Source organism: Durio zibethinus, chromosome 11, assembly GCF_047325235.1.
Source record: "Durio zibethinus cultivar Kanyao isolate XHJ-2024 chromosome 11, ASM4732523v1, whole genome shotgun sequence".
In the NCBI taxonomy this organism is placed as follows: domain Eukaryota; kingdom Viridiplantae; phylum Streptophyta; class Magnoliopsida; order Malvales; family Malvaceae; genus Durio; species Durio zibethinus.
Genome location: NC_143172.1, coordinates 16,445,641 through 16,461,456, shown reverse-complemented (window position 1 = coordinate 16,461,456; position 15,816 = coordinate 16,445,641).

Sequence of the window (15,816 nt, the reverse complement as noted above, 5' to 3'; positions counted from 1 at the left end):
TGAAGCCTATTCAAAAGTGTTAATAGATATCTTGAATACTCTTGAAGTGATAAAATATTCTTAAATTTCTTCTAAAATATTAAAGTAATTTAAGAATACTTATCAATAGTAAATTTTTTTGAAAAATATTTTTTGAGAAATTTTGCTAAGCTTAATTGATAACACAAAATCAACTGGTACTATCTTTAGACAGCCGTTATGAAGGTGCTATAACATTTCTCATGTATAATTATATTCTCGAACTCAACTTTGATTCATAGACCAAAAGATTTTTAATAAACCTTAATTAATTTTAAGGTTTATGGAAATACAAGATAGATGTTAATTGTACAAAAATAAAAAAGATTGATAGCGACTCTTAATTTTTTATATCTAGTAATTAAATCATCAGACTCATACATTATGAAAACTTGACGACTCTATGGAACCTTAAAAGTCGAGCTAATAATTGATTTTGTGTTATCTAAGCTTTAGTTTTTCTTTGAAAAAATCCTTCTGTTTTTGTTTTTGGTTTTTGGTACTAAAATTTTTTTATTTATTGATTTTAATTTCAACACTTAATATTATGTCATTCATCTTGCATTACATAACATGAACTCCATACTTGAATTCCATCCCTTTAGAAGTGAGTAGAGTATCAAAGGTTTTGTGAGATTCTAATGTCTCTATAGTAGCTAGTGAAATATTCTCACTTGAATTGAATTTTTTCTATTTGTAACCTATCATGGGTGAGGATCAAAGTGCTATACTAATCCAATGTGGATGATAGTGAGGAATAATTTAGAAATCTTTAGATTCTAAATTCGAACCACTTGTAATAAACCTAAGAACCTTACCCCACGTAGAACCATGTTTTCCATTTTCTTAGAATTAACCAGAATTAGGAATCATATCATATGATATATGTTGCTATAACTTGTTTCTTTCGACATATATTTGTTTTGAAATACTAACAACTTTTTTCTCTTTCTGTTCTTTCCTTTGTTTTTGTCTTTTTTTTTAATTGCATGATTCATATTAATATCCATATAATTACATCAAGAATATTTGCCCTAAAGATAGTTTTCGATAAAGAGCTTTGATGAAATCCATAAAGCATTAAGTTTGCTCTTCATTTGCATTCACTCCATGCAAGTCACCCAATGTAGATGCCCAATTTTGTTCGGATCAATTTGAATTTATTGAATTTTGTTTTTTGTTTTTTTTCTTAATTTGTATTATCTCAATTTAGGTCATTTGAGAATTTTAATTGAATTTATCTTATAGGGTTATTTGGGCTTTATTTGTTTTAAGGTCTATTTGATTTTATTGGATGCAATTTAAATATGGATCATTTAGACTTAAAGGCTTGGTAGTAAAAGCCCAAAAATCAATTTTGAACCCAAATTCAAATTTTAAGGCCCAATTAGTTTGGGTCAATACAAAAGTTAATTATATGGATTTAAAGCCTAATTTAAGGGCCTATTTACTCTAAAAAATAAAAAAATTACAAAAAAAGAGACAAATTGAAACTAGCACTGCAACAACCAGTTCTAATGTCACAACAAGCCAAAAATCTCAGTTGGATTTCAGCAATTCATAGAAAAAAAAAACCAAAGGAGTAGTTAGCCAAAGAGGATAGAGAGAAGAAAAGAAATGAAAAAAAATTCTTGGAAGCTCGAATCCTTATCCACAGCCAACCAAAACAAGCATTCGGCCATTTCTCTTTAGCCACTACCTCCACCAACATTAATGCCATCATCCATCATTAGTAACTTTCCAGCTTAATTGAAACCTTTCACTCACTTCATTACCGTAAAGCAAAATAATCCCTTCATACCACCAATATCACCATGACTCATCCTAATGTTAGCCTTTGAAACACTCTACATCACCATAGAGGGCCATCCTAACCAACTCCCTAGAGTCATCAATTTAACCCTTGCCTTTGTCTCTTTGACAATCGAGAATAACCCAGATTACCGATCAAACCTCCATCATAGCCCTAAAATCCATTTTGCCAAAACAATCAAAATCAACAAAAAAATTCACACACACGCAAAAAAACCATATCCTTGGGGAAAGAGAAACAAGTTGAAAGTAAGCAAAAGAAAAAAAAACATGAATAGAGGCCTTTGAAGGTTTTCTAGAAAAATTTGGCTTGGGTTAGTGAAAAAAAAAGAAAGGAAAGGTTTTTAAAGGGGTCATAATAGTAGTTGGAATGGCAAAATAGATGGTGGCTCATGATGGCTCAATAGTGAAAGCTTTTTGGATAATTTGAACCAATAAAAGTGAGGAGAAAGAAAAAAAAGAATAACATACTTCGATCTTAGCTAAATCAAAGGTTGAAGGAAGAGAATTTACGGCTTAAGTTTTCTATTTTGGATTTTAGATCTAGGTTGATCTTAGTCATTTTGGAAAAATCTAAGCTTAGAACGGATAAGAAAGGGTCAAAAGAAGCTTTGATGAAAATTTAGGCTTAAATATGCACTAGCCAACAGTGATTAACAGAGCGATGGCAACATCTACGATAGAGACATTTTTGGTTTCTAAGATTTGAAACCTTCTTTTAATGAGAGTTAAGGTATTTTTTTGAAGAAACAAGGAATGAAATGAAATAAAAAAAAATGTGAGGCTTTACAATTAAAAAAAAAAGTAAAAGATAGTTGAATTAGTCTGACTAAACCCATTCTGACCCAGTGGTTGAACCAACCCATGAATCAAAAGCCCAAACCAAATCTTTGATCTAACTTGACCCAACCTCTGGACATCTGATCCAAGTCATTTTTTGACTCAGTCATGTGTCTCTTTGGCTTGGAAAACCGCTTAACCTTAGGCTTTAGTATTTGATTTTCATTAGGTATAATTTGTCTCTTTCAAACTTTATTATCACATATATTTTTTATGAACATACATATACATATCCAAATATAAGAAAAATGCATGTCTTAGAAAATTAGAAAATTTTTATGAAAAATAAAAATTATGAATGCTTATGTTAATGTTATATTTTTATATTCATATTTTTACTAATGGAATGTTTATTATTATGGTAGTTTGGAAAGTAAAATATATGATAATATTTTTAAATAAAATAATTTTGGAGACCTTGCTTAGATGTTGGAGAAAATTCAAATAATGTTTTAAAAGATTAAGTTTCTCAAATTCCTCCTAGATAAAATAAAGAAAATTTTCTTCACAAAATAAAATATCTTTCATCTTTGATTTTATTTTAAAAAGGAGATGATGATAAAAAATAAAATAAATAAGATTAAGTGTGTCTAAGATAGATCAAAATGGTCATTTCAATTTTTTAATTTACATTTTCATTATTTATTTGTCTTATGATGCATTAAAAATAGAACTTTTAAGGAAAAAGGGAAAATATGAAAATCGTATTTACTTTGAAAGTCCACTTAAATGTTAGGGGATCATTGAGGAAGTTTGAGTTATCAACAATTCTCATTTTTTTCAAAAACACTGAAACCTTAAGTCTTGAAACCACAAAACCCTAAATCTTAAAATATTGAAATCCTAAACCTAAAAACCTTAAACCCTGAAACTTTAAATCTTAAACTTTAAACCCAAAAACCTAAACCTTAAACCCTAAAACCTTAAATCCTGAAGCCCTAAACCCTAAAATCCTAAACCTTAAAACCCTAAATCCTAATACTCTAAACCTTGAAATCTAATCCTAAACCATAAACCTCACCTTAAACCCTAAAACAAAATCTTGAGCCCTAAAATCTAGCTAAAACCCTAAATTACCCAAACCCTAAACTTAGCCCCTAATGCTAAATCTACTTAAACTCAAAATCCAATCCAAACACCAAAAATCATTCTAACTTTCAAATATTTGTATGAAAACCACATATGAAGTAATCTATTCTTAAATGTTGCCTAGAGGATGGGGTATTTAAAAATTTTTATTTCAGTAAAGTTTTTCATGTGATTTTTTCACAAAAAAAGATTAAACAATAAAATAAATTAAAAACGAAATCTTAAGTATAAATAGTCATACCTAAACTCTATCTAGAGGTTAGGGAGTTCAGATAATCTCTTTATAAGGAAAAAATTACATCTCATCATCACACTTAACACACATATAAATATCTTTGTTTTCATATTGTCACTGGTATTCATCCCACATGTTTATATCTTTTAATTATTAATATTTGCTTAGTTAATTGTAGCACCATCATTATTTTTTTGGCATTAAATTGTTTTATAGAAAAAGTTATTCAAAAAATGGATTTTGAAATAAAAAGAAAATGACATGATGAGGGAAATAATTTTTGGTAATCTACTTAGACGTTAGAGAGTTACCAATAATTATCATATACAAAGAATGTTATTTTCATTTTAAAAAGAAATGTCATTGGAATCTTAGGTGGAAAAATTTATGTTTAAATCTAAAAATTTTCACAATATTCCTAAATAAAGATTTTTAAATAAAAATAATTTTCTTCTTTGAAAAAAAAATGAATGAAGTGAATTATTGTTGAATTTCAAATTAAAACCACGTTTATCTTAAAACCAAAGATAATGCATGATTAATTAGCATTATTTTTAAACAGGCACTATGAAAAAGTTAATCCTTTTTCACATGTAACCGCACTTTCAAACTCAACTTTGTTTTCAAATACCAAAATATCTTTTTATAAACCTTAAATTCTTTTTTAGTTTTATTAAAAAGATAAGTTTTTTAGGTGACCAATCACACCTAACAAAAAATATTGGTGGCAACTCCCTTATTTTACTTATTTTCTCGATTTTCAAAAATTTTATGTCACGTGATCAAGTTCGCTAACCTGTATGTTACGACACCTAATGAAGTGAAAATTCAATTAGAGAAAATCCAACAAAAAGATGGAGATTGCTTACCAGTTGATCATGTTTTCATTTTTCGGGGTGAGCAACACTTAGTTTTAATAGATTAGACTGACCAAAATCGAGTGAATTCGATTGATTCAATTTGGTTTTTTTTAATTTTGGTTATAATCAATTTTTTAATCGATTAAATTAGTTAACTTGATTGGTTTTTTATTTTTAAAATTGATAACTAAACCAACTGAATTAACCAACTTCATAATAAGTAAAGGTAAAAAAAATTAAGATAAGTATTTTTATTTTTTTATTGTAAAATATTGTTGAAATTATTAAATTCTTTAGTGTTTTAGTTTGAATAATATTTAAGTTTGAGTTTTATTGAATTGAATTTATGATTAATTAATTATTCATAATAGGAAGAAAAAAATGATAAAAAAAATTTAGTTATTTAACTGAACTGACCAAAACAAACCTATTTTGATCAGTTTGATTATGATCAGTTATTTAAAACTTTTTAGTTAATTCGATTATTTGTTGAATGAAAGTCGATTAAATCGATTATTGATTTTTTCAAACTGAACTGACCAATTACTCACCCCTCTCCACTCTGCCAAGTGAAGTGTTAAACAGAATAATTTGAAAGACTTGGCTGACATATGAAAAAGCTTGTGCCCATTGAAATAGCAAAATTTTGTCAGAGGCATAGATACATAGCACATCTTATTTCAGTGGGAGTTAGAAACTAGTCAATAAAAGTAGTTATTCGGTTTTAAGATCTTTCATACAAATGTTTTATTTTTAACGTAGTAGACATGACATCGACCATGGAAGAATACTTGACTTTGCTGAGTTTACAACTTAAATCTCTGGATAAGACATTCATAAAAAAAAACAAGTTAATATTTTGTTAGAAGCTAGCCAGTCTTATGAACATTGATAAGGAGACCATGGATTTAAATGCAAAGCGAAAATGTAAGCATGTCTGTTTATCTTGGGAATTTTTTCGTGACTTAATTTTAAAACACCCAAATAATGAGAAAAGGTTTTATGTGTTCACTTTAGTAATATATAGAATGGTGATTTTTCCAAAGGTGTTGGAATATATCGACATAACAATAATGGATCTTTTCAAACAAATGGAGAAAGGTTGTAATCCATCACCGACAATATTAGTGGAAACCATTAAGTCATTGAGTTATTATCGCCAAAATGGGGAATGCTTCATAGGGTGTACACCATTATTATACTTATGGATGAAAAGTCATTTTGAATGTAAAAAAAGTGCCTTCTTAAAACCTTACTTCCATAATTGGGCTTCGATTAGAGAGTTTTGTGAAAGTGCATAGCTAGAGCAGAAATCTAAGAAAAAATAGGTGGCTTTCCTATAGAAACTCATAAATGCACAGGTGAAATGGTTGGTTTTATGGATGAATAGAGAGCCTATATTATGTTATTGTGGAAATGAAACCATGGTCTTGCTCTTAGGACTATGAGGAGCAACCAGCTATACATTGCTCATGGTATGAAAATAATTTAGAAAAAAATAGTTCATCCCCATGACATATAAACTTAGCCAAGTGGATTTTTTTACAATGAGCTAAAAGCATTCTAGAAGATAGATAATATGATCCAAGAATAGAAAAACCCTAGAGAGTAAGTCCTTGATGCTTTATTGATAAGCTTAATCATAGATATTTGGTTTGGAAAGTGAAGTGTGGGAGACAGGTCATGTTTATTGTCGAGGATTCTTACTAAATAATGGATCAAAAATCCAAAAAAGTGCCCTCAAAGTTATAATGTCTCCGTAGTGGCTAGTGAAATATTCTCACTTAAATTAAATCTTTTCCGTTTGTAGCCTGTTATGGGTGAAGATAGAAATGCTTTACTAATCCAGTGCGGATGATAGTGAGGAACAATTTGTGAACCTTTAGATTCTAAATTCAAACTACATGTAATAAACCAAAAAACCTTACCCTACATAGAACCATGTCTTCCATTTTCTTAGAATTAACCAAAAATTAGAAATCATATCTTATGATATATGTTGCTATAACTTGACATATATTTGTTTTGCAACATTAATAACTTTTTTCTCTTTCTTTTCTTTCTTTCGACATATCTTTGTTTTGCAACACTAACAATTTTTTTCTCTTTCTTTTCTTTCCTTTGTTTTTGTCTTTGTTTTACTTGCATGATTCATATTAACATCCATACAGTTACATCAAGAATATTTGCCTTAAAGATAGTTTTTCATAAAGAGCTTTCTTGGAATCCATAAAATATTAAGTTTGCTTTTCGTTTGCATTCTCTCCATGCAAGTCACCTAATTAGACACCTAATTTTGTCTAGATCAATTTGAATTTATTGAATTTTTTTTACTTAATTTGTATTATCTTAATTTAGGTCATTTGAGAATTTTAATTAAATTTATCTTATAAGGTTATTTACATTTTATTTGTTTTAAGGTCTATTTGATTTTGTTGTATATAATTTAAACATATATCATTTAAACTTAAAAGCCCAAGCCTGGTAGTAAAAGCCCAAAAATCAATTTTGAATCCAAATTCAAATTTTAAGGCCCAATTACTTTATGTCAATGCAAAAGTTAATTATATAGATTTAAAGCCCAATTTCAGGGCCTATTTACTCTAAAAAATCAAAAAATTACAAAAAAAAAGAAGAGAAAATTAAAGCTAGCATTGTAACAATTAGCTCTATTGCCATAACAAACCAAAACTCCCAGTTGGATTTCAAAAAAAAAAAAAACCAAAAGGAAAATCGACCAAAGAGAATAGACAGAAGAAGAGAAATGAAAAAAATTTTTAGAAGTCCAAATCCTTATCCATAACCAACCAAAAGATGCATTCGACCATTTCTTTTGGCCACCTCTACTAACATTAATGCATTTATCCACCATTGGTAACCTTCTAGCTTAATTGAAACCTTTCACTCACTTCATTACCGCATAGCAAAATAGTCCCCTCATATTACCAATATCACCACGATTCATTTGACTATCAACCCTTAAAGCACTCTACATCACCATCGAGGGCCATCATCACCAGCTCCTTATAATCATCAACTCAACCCTTACCTTTACCTCTTTGATAGTCAAGAATAACCCAGATTATTGATCAAACCTCCATTATAACCTTAAAATTTATCTTGCCAAAACAACCGAAATCAACAAAAAAAAATCATGCATAAAAAAAACCATATCCTTAAGAAAAGAGAAACAGGTCAAATGCAAGCAAAAGCCAAAAAAAAAATGAACAAAGGCCTTCGGAGGTTTTCTGGAAAGATTTGGCTTAGGTTGGTGAAGAAAAAAGAAAGGAAAAGTTTTTAGAGGGCTCACAATAGTAGTTAGAGTGGCAAAATAAATGGTGGCTCATAGTGACTTAGTAGTAGAGGCTTTTTGGATGATCTTAACCGATAAAAGTAAGAAGAAGGAAAAAGAGAACAACATATTTCGATCTTGGCTAAATCAAACAATTGAAGGAGGAGAATTTAAAGCTTAAGTTTTCTATTTTGGATTTTAAATCTAGGCTAATCTTAGTCATTTTGGAAAAATCTAACCTTGGAACGGATAAGAGGGGGTCAAAATAAGCTTTGGTGAAAATTTAGGCTTAAATATGCACTAGCCAATAGTGATTAGCTGAGTAATGGCAACATTTATGGTAGAGACATTTTCGGTTTCTAGGATTTGAAACCTTCTTTTAATGAGGGTTAAGGTATTTTTTTTTAAAGAAACAGGGAATGAAATGAAATAAAAGAAACGTGAGGCTTTACAATTAAAAAAAAAAAGTAAAGGATAGTTGAACTAGTTTGACCAAATCCATTCTGACCCAGTGGCTGAACCAACCCACGAATCGAAAGGCCAAACCAAATCCCCGATCTAACCCAACCCAACCTCTGAACATCTGATCCAAGTCATTTTTTTACTCAGCCATGTGTCTCTTAGGCTTGGAAGACTGCTCAACTTTAGGCTTTAGTATTTGATTTTCATTGGGTATAATTTCTCTCTTTCAAACTTTATTATCACATACATTTTTTATGAACATACATATACATATCCAAATATAAAAAAAATGCATGTCTTATAAAAATTAAAAATTTTTTATGAAAAATAAAAATTATGAATGCTTATGTTAATGTTATATTTTATATATATTTTTTTTACTAATGGAATGTTTATTATTATGGTAGTTTGGAAAGTAAAATATATGATAATATTTTTAAAAAAAATTATTTTGGAGACCTTGCTTAGATGTTGGAGAAAATTCAAATAATGTTTTAAAGGATTAAGTTTCTCAAATTCCTCCTAGTTAAAATAAAGAAAATTTTCTTCACAAAATAAATAAAATAAAATATCTTTCATCCTTGATTTTATTTTAAAGAGGAGATGATGATAAAAAATAAAATAAATAAGATTAAGTGTGTCTAAAATGGATCAAAATGGTCATTTCAACTTTTTAATTTACATTTGCATCATTTATTTGTCTTATGTTGCATTGAAAATAGAACTTTTAAGGAAAAAGGGAAAATATGAAAATTGTATTTGCTTTGAAAGTCCACCTAAATGTTAGAGGATCATAGAGGAAGTTCAAATTATCAATAATTCTCATTTTTTTTTTCAAAAACACTGAAACCTTAAGTCTTGAAACCATAAAACCCTAAACCTTGAAATATTGAAACCCCAAACCTAAAAATCCTAAACCCTAAACCTTGAATCATTAAACCTTAAACCTTAAAATCCTAAATCCTGAAACCCTAAATCCTAATACTCTAGACCTTGAAATGTAATCCTAAACCATAGACCTCACCCTAAACCCTAAAACAAAATCTTGAGCCCTAAAATCTAGCCAAAACCCTAAATTGCCCAAACCCTAAACTTAGCCCCTAATGCTAAATCTACTTAAACTCGAAATCCAATCAAAACACCAAAAATCATTCCAAATTTCAAAGATTCGTATGAAAACCACATAAAGTAATATGTTCTTAAATGTTGCCTAGAGGATGGGGTATTTAAAAATTTTTATTTCAGTAAAGTTTTTCATGTGATTTTTTAACAAAAAAAAGATTAAACAATAAAATAAACTAAAAACAGGATTTTAAGTATAAATAATCATACATAAACTCTATCTACAGGTTGAAGAGATCGGGTAATCTCTTTATAAGGACCCAATTTCAAAATCGCATCTCATCATCACACTTAACACACATCTAAATATCTTTGTATTTAGATTGTCACTAGTATTCACCCCACGTGTTTATGTCTTTTAATTATTAATATTCACTTAGTTAATTGTAGTACCATCATTTTTCTTTTTTGCATTAAAATGTTTTATAGAAAAAGTTATTCATAAAATGGATTTTGAAATAAAACGAAAATGACATGATGAAGAAAATAATTCTTAGTAATTTACCTAAATGTTAGAGAGTCACCAATAATTATCATCTACAAAGAGTGTTATTTTCATTTTAAAAAGAAATGTCGTTGGAATCTTAGGTGGAAAAATTATGTTTAAATCTAAAAATTTTCACAATATTCCTAAATAAAGATTTTTAAATAAAAATAATTTTCTTCTTTGAAAAAAAAAAGAATGAAGTGAATTCTTGTTGAATTTCAAATTAAAATCACTTTTATCTAAAACCAAAGATAATGCATGATTAATCAGTATTATTTTTAAACGGGTATTATGAAAATGCTAATCCTTTTTCATATGTAACTACACTCCTAGACCCAACTTTGTTTTCAAAGACCAAAATATCTTTTTATAAACCTTAAATTCTTTTTTAGTTTTATTAAAAAGATAAGTTTTTAGGTGACAAATCACACCTAACAAAAAAGATTGGTGACAACTCCCTTGTTTTACTTATTTTCTCGATTTTCAAAAATTTTATGTCATACGATCGAGTTCACTGACCTACATTTTGCGCACCCAATGAAATGAAAATTCAATCAAAGAAAATCCAACAAAAAGATGGAGATTGCTTACCAGTTGATCATGTTTCCACTCTTAGGGGTGAGCAAAAGTTAGTTTGAATCAACTAGACTAACTAAAACCGAGTGAATTCGATTGATTCAATTTGTTTTTTTTTATTTTAGTTATAATCAATTTTTTAAATCAATTACATTGGTTAACTTGATTGATTTTCTGTTTTTAAAATTGATAACTAAACCTACCGAATTAACCGACTTTATAACAAATAAAGGTAAAAAAATTAAGATAAGTATTTTTATTTTTTTCTTGTAAAATATTGTTGAAATTATTAAATTCTTTAGTGATTTAGTTTGAATGATATTTAAGTTAGAGTTTTATTGAATTGAATTTGTGATTAAATAATTATTCATAATATGAAGAAAAAATGATAAAAAAATTCAATTATTTAACTGAACTGACTGAAACAAACATATTTTGATCAATTCGATTATGATAAGTTATTTAAAAGGTTTTAGTTGATTTGATTATTTGTTGAATGAAAATCGGTTAAGTCGGTTATCAATTTTTTTAAACTGAACCGACCAATTACCCACCCCTATCCACTCTACCAAGTGAAGTGAATCTTAGTCTCAAACATAATAATTTGAAAAGACTTGGCTGACATATGAAAAAACATGTGCCCATTGAGATAGCAAAATTTTTGTCAGAGGCATGGACACATATCACATCTTATTTCAGTGGGAGTTAGAAACCAATCAATAAAAGTAGTTATTCAGTTCTAGGATCCTTCATACAAATGTTTTATTTTTAACGAAATAGACATGACGTTGACTATGGAAGAATACTTGACTTTGCTGAGTTTACAGCTTAAATATTTGGATAAGACATTCATAAAAATGCACAAGTTAATATTTTGTTAAAAGTTAGCCAGTCTTTTGAACATTGATAAGGAGACCATGGATTTAAACACAAAGCGAAAATGTAAGCATGTTTGTTTACCTTGGGAATTTTTTCGTGACTTAATTTTGAAACACCCAAATGATGAGAAAGGGTTTTATGTGTTCACTTTAGTATATATAGAATGATGATTTGTCCAAAGGTGTTGGAATATATCGAGATAACAATAATGGATCTTTTCAAACAAGTAGAGAAAAGTTGTAATCCATCACCGACAATATTGGTGGAAACCATTAAGTCATTGAGTTATTATCACCAAAATGGGGAATGCTTCATAGGGTGTACACCACTGTTATACTTATGGATGAAAAGCCATTTTGAATGTAAAAAAAGTGCCTTCTTGAAACTTTACTTCCGTAATCGGGCTCCGATTAGAGAGTTTTGTGAAAGTGCATGGCTAGAGCAGAAATCCAAGAAAAAATGGGTGGCTTTCCTATAAAAACTCATGAATACACAGGTGAAATGGTTGGTTTTATGGATGAATAGAGAGCTTATTATATTATTATGGAAATGAAACCATGGTCTTGCTCTTATGACTATGAGAAGCAACCAGCTATACATTGCTCATGGTATGAAGATAATTTAGAAAAAAATAATTCATCCCCATGACACATAAACTTAGCCAGGTGGATGTTTTTTACAATGAGCTAAAAGCATTCTAGAAGATAGATAATACGATCCAAGCATGGAAAAACCCTAGAAAGTAAGTACTGGATGCTTTACTGATAAGCTTACTCATAGATATTTGGTTCGAAGAGCAAAGCGTAGGAGACAGGTTATGTTTAGATTCTTACTAAATAATGGACCAAAAATCCAAAAAATTCCTATTAAACTTTTTAGAGAAGTAAAAGATCAATACAAGCAAATCAAGCATTTTCATAGATGTAATGTAGGAATGATAAGATCTATTTAAAAAAAGTTCTTAGAATTTTTGAAAGATCTCTTATTTGTGGCATTAGCCATTCTTGTCACGGTTGTGGGGCTAATTTGGGTTGTCAGGTTTATGCATTAATATAAGTTTTGCCGTTCAATGTTCTTTAATTTGATTTTTTTTTCTTTTTTTTTCTCTAGTGCTATCATTTTTTATTTTATAATTAAAGTTAAATGTGATGGTAATTGTCGATTTTGATTGCAATCATAAAGCTAAATTGGTACTAAATCATTCCCCTAATCTCCTAAGCTGAAAAAAATAAAAACTAAAAATAGTTTCGACTGTTCATAAGCTATAAATTTTCTACTGGTTTTCCATTGACAAAGGCACAAATTGCTACTATATATACGCGTTGAATGGCTTTCTTTCTTCTTATTTAGTTTAATCAAGGCATGGATAGGGACTAAAATTATTCCAACAATTGTTTGTTTCTTCACCATTCACTTTTCCATCTTCCAATCCTAACCAGCTCACTTCTCTTTTCTCAAAAACACTTTTTTCTTTACTCATTTCTTCACAAGAAAACCAACAACCAACCCAACTTAATATCTTCCTTGAAAGTGAAATGTGTTGCAATTGGCAACGGCCTTTTCACTCAAACAACACCAGAAGTTCGTAGAATTATTTCAGAAAAGAAAAATCATCTTTCCACTGTCAAAATTATCTATGTTGTCCTGGAAGTTCAGTACCAGTGTTCCCTTTTAAGTGCAGTCTAGTCCTTGAACCAAAATTCCAACTTTGCATCATTTGAAGTCGTTGGTTACTTGGTTGAGGAACTTAGAGATGAAAATACTTATAAAACCTTTTGCAAAGATCTTGAAGACGTGAACATCATTGTTGGGTCTTTGATTTTTGTTGAGGAGCTTGCATTGAAAGTGAAAGCAGCAGTGAAGAAAGAGAAGGATAGGCTTGATGCTGTTTTAGTGTTCTTAATACCTGAAGTAATGAGGCTAAACAAGTTGGGTTCTTTTAGAATGTCACAGCTCGGTCAATCAAAGAGTCCATTTTTTTAGTTATTCAAGAGAAAAAAGCAAGAAGCAGGTTTTGCTGGTAGTATGTTGAAGCTTGCAAGGACACTGCCTAAGGTTTTGAAATATATACTTGCCTAGTCATAAGGCACCAAATGCTAGGCCTTACATATTCAGTCTTTAGTTTTGGCTTAGAATCTTCAGAATTTCTTGAAAATGATATCTGGCCTTTATGTGCCTACACTCAAAGGGACAAAGTTTGACTATTCAGATCCAGTTTTGTTCTTGGACAGTGGGATTTGGCAACCGCTAGCTCCTTGTATTTATGATGACGTGAAGGAGTATTTGAATTCATATGGTACGAGGGGGATGTTAATGAGAAGCTTAGGGCGCCTAATGCACCGGTAATTGCATTGGTTTGGCAAAGAAGTCTTCTAATGCACCGGTAATTGGGTTGGTTTTGCAAAGACGTCGTATTGTTACTGGTGATGAGAGCTAACATGTAGCTATGATTATGGAGTTAGAGGCTAGAGGAGCAAAAGTGATACAATTTTTACTGGTGGACTTGATTTTTCTGGACCAGGTGAGAGGTTCTTGATCGATCCAATTACCAATAAGCCAATGGTAAATTCAGTGGTGCCATAGGCAAGACTAGGGATTTAAATTACGATTATCATCGTGTTTTTTTATCACATAACATTTATCGTGATTACGGATATAACGAAAATTATTATGGTCATCATGATTACCGTGGTTGTGAAATTTTTTTAATTTTGCACAATATGTTATAGTAATTATAATTATAATTATAAAAACTCTTATTTTATGATTTTTAAAATAGTTTATGATATCACATATCTTTTATTTATTTGATCTTCAAATATAATAATTTATTAAATATTTATTATTTTTATGATTTTGAAATGTAGTAATTTATTAAGCATTTTAATTTTTTACATATTAATTAATTTAAAATTATTATCATAAATTACTTTTAAATTATTATACAAGGAATCAAATTTTCAATTTTTATTTAAGTACACAATAATAATAATAATAATAATAATAATAATAATAATAATAATAATAATAATAATAATAATTAATCTAATACTAAAAAAATTAACAATACAAATACCAAAACAAAATATCATTAATAAAATTCAAATATAAAATATAAATTAATAAATAATAAATCAATATATAATTAAACTTTAATTAATTTTCATTTAAGTTATACAAAAAATTTATCACCCCAATTTGTATCTAATTTTTCCAATATTTCTCAATCTCATATTAATTCCTAAATTTATTTAATTTTAAATTTTCCTACCATAAAATTTAAACTTTAAAATTTCCTATAAACAAAATTTTCTCTAAATAAAAATTTCACCTTAACAACCCATCCTGGTACCTCCCTATAGTTCAAAACTAAAATTTTAGCCCTATTCCCTTCTAATCCCTTTCTTCTTTTGACAACTCTTCCTTTTTAATTTTTTTCAGTCTCATTGTCACACTCTCATTCATCTCAACCTTTTACTTCTTATCAGTTTTTAATATCCACTTTCTCAACTTTCAAACTCAACCCAAAAGTCTAAAATAAAAGCTTCCCCCTCCTACCAGATATGGCCTTACTGATTAGGCAATTCAACTATGGCAACATGCATTTGGCTTTTGCTTAGGCTTTGGTTTTCCTTATCCCAAATCCTAATTCTCAAGCATGAAAATTCATCGCCACCACCTAATGGCCCACCCTAATGGCCTAGCCTTAATCCCTCATCATAAAAGTTAGAGCCCTCATTTAGCAAAATATATAAGATGGAAGGCTAACTTCATCAATCGACTCGGTCCTATTAAATTTTAAAAAAAAATAATTTTTTTACAAAGGTAATTACTTGTGTTGAACTATTGGTTGTGTTGGATTGATTATTGATTTAAGATTAAATTTGAGTTTGTTTGAGGTTGGATTGAGGTTGATGTCAAATTAAGGTATTTTTAAGGGGTTGACAATTTTTTTTATTTTGGTTTTATGATAAAAAAAATGAAGCAACAATAACAGTCCGTTAAGACTGCTATTCACCGCTACACCATTTTTTTGTGGCTGCGACACTCCATTATCAATGAAATTTAAATTCTCACTCGATATTTTTTAAATAGTGGTGATGGATGGTTGCAGTACCACAAAATAATGGTCGCTATACTAAAA